We start from the raw sequence: 6,235 nt of genomic DNA, 5'->3' as shown, positions 1-6,235 counted from the left end.
TGATACAATACGTTTTTGAAGATATATGCTATAATTTGCCTCAAATATCCAGTGCAAGTTACCTTTAACACCAACATATTTTGACCATAAAAATCACCCTAAATCTAGTCTTCATGTGAAAATGAGTTGCTGTTTGATGAGTTATTGCAAAAGAATCTTCTGGGGATAGTATTTAAAGAAAACATAAAATATACATGCTGTAACTGTTTTGCCAGATAAAATATGTGACTCCACCCAGTTCACCACAGAAATGTCTTGCCATGTGCATATTTCGACAGCACACTTTTCCAAACTCTTGTACAATTGCTTTTTTATTTTTATTTTTATTTTTTTTACTTTATCACAGCATTACAGGTTATTTTAACCTGTGTGGAAACTCTAGCACTGCACGTCATTTTACTGATTTACACTTCCCTTTTGCATAGGATGGTGGCACCAAAGTTCAGCAATAACCTGGACTGCCTCTCTGCAGTCGGTGAGGCTCCTTGTGGCAGCCACAGCAGCAGCAGCAGCAGCACTTCAGAGGCGAGGAGCAGGAGGTTGCACCCCGTCACGTGTTGAATAAATTAAATTTGGAGAGGGACGTCCACCGCTTTGCCCCACACTGTTTGGTTTCAGTCAGCGTGCTGCAGCAGTGTGTCTGCGACCAGACTAACACACAGTGGATGCCGAGAAGTTGATTACATCTACTAGAAGAGGACGACAGGAAAGTTTTATGAAATACAAGTTGGTAATTTTACTTTTAATCTTATCGCCTGGGAAGAAATTGGAAAGAACTAAATAGGAATTCAGCAAAGAAACAAATCGCGTGCAAGGAGGAGGGAATCTCTGCAGTCACTGGCAAAGGATACAAGTCCTGAAATGGATGTAACTTTCACGTTGGACTTCATAGGGGAATACTAAGAATCTGGATCTTGAAACTCGGCTTATCTTCTCTTAAACACAGCAGAGCAACAGATGAATGTGAGTATCCATCACAACATGTCACACCTCACAAGTAGCTTACCTGGTGCGAGTTGTCCATCAGTGCAGTTTATCCACAACTTTTTCATTTAGTACTTAATGTGTAACACACTTAACAGCCCACTCGCTGATCCCCTGCCTGCTGCAGAGACTTTCTAGTGGAAGGATGTATAGAATATATAAGACGTTTGCTACTTTTGCAGACCGGTTTCCAGCTCTTTCATGATCAGACTTCTATGGAGCGGTCATGGACATAGCTAGAGCTGCATTGTAATCAATGTTAAAACTCGTTTATTAACTGTTTAAAGAATCAATTTGTAAATGTGTAACAAATTTGTGTTCGCATGCCGTGTCTTTTTTTTTTTTTTACAAGCTTAGCGTGCGCGCATACTTTGTAGAGCAGCCAAATATTTTAACTGCATGTCAGGTCGCACTTTTTTTAAACCCCTCTGAGACATTCCTCCCAAATTGGTCAACCTATGGAGTTATTTCATTGTCCTCAGAGTGCTGCTGCCGCTGAGCCTTTGTGCCTCTCTCGTCGTCCAGTGGAACACATACCAAATAATTACCCACATGTCGGCAGTTATTGTGTTGGCAGACTTGTGTTCATTGACCGTGAATAGGTGTTCCTTTCCCTCAATTAATAAATTAATTAAGTCTCCCCTGGGTTCCATCACCGACTACTTTAGTTGTGAGTGTGATGGTTGCCATGGTGCAGCTGTGTAATTATGCAGCCTTTTTTTGACTTTAGAGACAAGGAGTGCAGGCTCCTCCTTTCTTTTTTTACTCCCCACCAGTCATCAGTTTAAGGAGCACAGCGAAGTCCTGCTTTTGGTTCAATTTGAATGCAACCTCCACAACTGTTAAGTTGCTAAATGTTTACTTACATTGTTACTGCCAATCTCCTGAACACCTCATGCTAATTATAATAACATGAGACTAACTGACTGAATCCTAACTGTATCCACATCACTAAAGCTATTTAAACATGTAATTGTCAGTGTTTGTCATTTATCCAATTATCTATACATAAGCTTATTTTTTGGGAATTTTTCAGTTCCTCTTTAGAGGTATCTCCTGTCTAGAGCATTATTTTAATGTTTGCCATTTTTATGACCGTGTTAAGTTACAAATTACAACTCAAAGAGAAAACAAACAAACAGTGCAAAAAAAGCAGCGCCGATGGGTAAAACCACCAAAATTTGGACCTCCACAGCTTTTACAACATTCCAAGGATTATGTCATAAACCCTTGGTGCAGTGCATGAAGTAATCATTTCACTAGTCTTGTCTTTGTAGCTTGCATATGCTGTTGATGAAGCTAGTGTTCCAGACTCCTAAAAAGGAATGAAAAACACAAGATATGTTTCTCCCAGGACGGCCACACCAGCACCACCCAGAGAGTTTCTTGCTGCCTTACATTTCTGAAAATTGCCTGGCTGCAGTCTCTGTGGTTTTATTCATCTCCTTGCAGTGTCGTCATCAGTAAAATAAGTCAACTTTATATCAACCATGGTGTTTGAGGGTGTTGTGTCAGAAGGCTGTCATCTCTGCAGTTTGTTTTCTTATTTGTGACCAAACTCCTTCATCTAAAATAAATATTAGACATCAATGCTGAAAGCAGTGAACCCTCACATTAAAAAAAAATCACACCTGCTTAGAAACATTTATGTGACCATTCAAATATGAGGTGAACTTTGACCGTAGTTTTAGTAATGTTGTCCAAACTTTCCTTGCACCCCTGCTACTGTAACTTGATGCACATGTGTTTTTAATGATGCAACCACTGGTACCCCCAACGCAATATCAAATGGTGTCATCTTCAAAGACACAAGGTGTGTGTTTTTTTATCCGGAACATCTTACACAAACAGCTGAACCAACCCATGCTGCTCTTGCTGTGGGAAAGAGATGATCCTTCTTGTCACAGACCCTCAGAAAACCTTAAGTTCATTGTGAAAAAGAAGCCAGTGTGTTTTCCCAATACCGTGCTTGTTATGGCCAGGAAGTGCATGCGCATCTGAGGTCTGTGATGGCTTTTCCTGGCCTTTTTACATGCCGAGGGACTGACGTTTCAAAGACTAATGCAGGGCACAGCAACGCTGCACTTGTGAGAGGCAATAGTCTGGCAAACGTTCAGGGCTTTTTAGTTTTGCTTTGTGCTAAGCTTGTCATCCTCATGTCCAGTCAATCTGCAGCTCTGTCTGTGGTTTCCATTATGGCTCCATTGAGCCTCAGGCAGCCTGGCATGTTCTCCAAACCTCAGAAGTTTTCTTTGAGTTAACTGGAATCATGACATGGAATTAGAAGCTCATTTTACATAGTCTGTCACTATAGTTGTCCCTCTTGGCCTGTTGGTGGTGAAAATAGTTTGTTGTGTTAATTAAAGTAGTGCAGCTGAGGTTCTGTATTTGGAGTCATATTTTTGATGACTTGGGATAGATGTTAATCAGTATTTTTGGTTGTATCCCTGTAGATTAGATGGCCTGGACAGATGTGGAAAGCACCTAATTGAATTCATAAGAGACTATCTTAGATATCTTGTATGGTTGTAGTTGGAAATATTATCTTAAGATGAGTATTTGATGATTATTCAGTATACCCAAGATGTGTCTTCGTATATGAAATTATATGATTTGGCCACCTTGATCTGTGTATTAATTATGATGTTTAACCGTATATTTTTCTCTTGACAGTCAAGTATCATATTCATATTTAGAGGTTTGGCATTCTACTATGTAGTGTAGGTATTGGCTAATGGAGGGAGGCAGCAGTGTTTGTTCAGATGTATTGTCTATTGTAGGTTTTGCCAAACCAAAGGTCTGTTTGTCTTGATCTTGTAGTCAAATAATAAATAGTACTCCATAGAAAACTGAAAAGCAAAAAAATAAATAAGCAAATGAATTTTCAGCTGTCATGAAAAGCTGTCATGAATATCTGACACAATTTGCCAAACATGATCTCGCTCACAGTGGAGAGGTAGAAACGAAGCGCTGGTGTGCCCAGCATTTATTGCTGCCAGGAATTTTGATGCTGACTCCAGTCATACTAGCAAAATGTTCACAATGATATCGACTGTATTCAAACAGAGGTTTCATTCTGAATGCAAATCCTAGAAACCTTGGATTTGGTTGGTTGACTTGGTTTAGAGGATTCAAAAGAAACTGGGTCAATGCTATAGTTATTGCTAACAAAGAGATGTACATGCTGTATTACACATGTGCCAATCTCACTGAAGCTTTTGTGTTGTCCAAATGAAATATTTTAGAGTATTTGCTGCAGGTACATGGGGGTTAATACTCCAGCTGCATCATCTTAACAAACCTCTTCACAGAGCTACCAGCAGGAGGGACTCACAATGATCTAGGACAATGATGCAAGGAAAAAATCTGAATCCAAGCCACAATGGAATTGGCTTACTAAATGCAACAGCTTTCAACCATCAGCAGCTATTTTGAATTGTTTTTTTCCGGATTGCTTTCCCTGAAACCCTATGCACGAAGAGGTTGTTACCTTTTATATCCTGACTGCTAACTAGCCACAAACTTTCAGACACAAAACTCTCTGGGACGGAGGCCTGGGTGGGTGACAGTATTTGTTATATATTTGGTGAACTTCTTAGCTTTAAAGTGCAGAAATGTCTCTTTAACTTCATACTGAATCTTTTAAAACCATATGTCCTTCTTAGCCTGGTATTGTGCAATTAGCCTACCCGACTGTGTCTGTTATATCCATTAGGCTGCTCCGCTCTGCAGAGGTCCTCCACTGTAGCTCAACCAGAGAGTGCATTATTTCAGTTGTGGCATTTGGACAAAGATTCTGGCCTTGAAAAGCTATCCTTTGTGCTTTGGAGAAAGCTTTGTAAAAGTGCATCCCCAGTGTTTCAGTTAAGTAAATCAATACTGAGACTTAAAGTTCAAGTGCTGTCAAAATTTTCAGGCTGTCATGGATGTGCTTATGTTTTGGCCAAGAACAGCACTCACAAAGCAACCCAAAATATGGTATGTAATGGTGAATTTGCAGTGGTTGTCTTCATGGTCCTGTCATTTGCAATAAGTATAATCTTTGTAGAAGTAATATGAATTTGGAATGAATGCAGCAAATTTATCCAGAGTTAATTTTCATTTCTAACTTGTTAAGTAATGTAAAGAATAATGTGTTAACGGCACTGATTTTCAAAATAAGTTTCTCACAACTCAAACTAAGTTAGGTTCAAACCAAGTAATTACATTAAAGTTAGAATCTTTGGTGTTGTGGGCTACGAATCACGGCAGACTGAAATTAGCACCGAGATCTTGTGCGTTTATGGCCAACTTCCAGCAGCCCTCAATTTCAATGCTGCAGAGCCAGAAAAAGGGAGAGAGGTAGACTGCTTGGAGCCCTTTAACTCTGCTGTACTGCTCTGTCACTCAAACACACTGTCACCACCACGGCTGAGACAGATCGCCATGCTGCGTTTAGGGCCACATGGGAGGCATTTAGTGTACACACACACACACACACACACACACACACACACGCAGATACACACAGATACACACAGATACAGATGTTTTGTGAATGTTCCCTTGCAGATACAAGTTAAACCACTGGGGGGAGCCTTGAAAAGCTTTCACTAGACACTCAATTCCTCAGAATATAATAAAGTATAATGTGCTTCTGTATATATTTCCTCAAATTAAAGCTAGATTTACTCCACAAACAAGTCAAAGTAGTCGGGAATTACACACGTTTAGACAGAACCACAGACAATTGGAAGCCGTTCTCTTTATTTAATGAAAAAGACACAATAATTTTCTGTGTGCCAGACACTTGGTGGTTTTGGATTATTCTCCAGATGGCGACAGTCTTGTTGAATAATTTCCACATTGCTCCAAAGTGTCTCTCAGTCTCAATTACAGATCCTATGCAGTGGTGTAGGTCCGTTGCCAGAGTGTGCCTATTGTTTATGCAAGAAATTCTAGCACCCTTTCTACTTTTTAAATATCAATATTTGAATTCACTCCCCTTGATTTAACATCTGATATTCAAATTCGATAATCAGAAGTGCTGAACGATTGATATGTTTGCTTGGGGGGAGTTGTATATTTTAAATGGTTCTTCTTGGATGAGTGTTTCAAAACTGAGTTAAATGTTGTAGCACACATTAATATTAAATCCAGGAATTAAACGAGAGGGTAGTGCTATTCTGAACACACTGGGTAGTGAGTCCTGCATCTTTTCAATTTAAGTTGAATAGCCACAGCCAAAGAATCACTGTTTGAGGTAGTATGC

General features: G+C 39.6%; 1 protein-coding gene across 1 annotated transcript in view; it reads left to right on the top strand.

Moving 5' to 3' along the window:
* The first annotated feature begins 659 nt into the window (after positions 1–659).
* Positions 660–6,235, top strand: part of LOC131970380 (protocadherin-16-like) — a 79,095-nt gene continuing 73,519 nt past the window's right edge. The window contains exon 1 of the mRNA XM_059331765.1: positions 660–963. The gene's annotated coding sequence lies outside the window, so the exon portion shown is untranslated. The remainder of the gene's footprint in view (positions 964–6,235) is intronic.

The sequence above is a fragment of the Centropristis striata genome, chromosome 4, assembly GCF_030273125.1.
Source record: "Centropristis striata isolate RG_2023a ecotype Rhode Island chromosome 4, C.striata_1.0, whole genome shotgun sequence".
NCBI lineage: Eukaryota > Metazoa > Chordata > Actinopteri > Perciformes > Serranidae > Centropristis > Centropristis striata.
The sequence above is the reverse complement of the archived record's forward strand: the minus strand, read 5'-3'. Positions and strand labels throughout refer to the sequence as shown.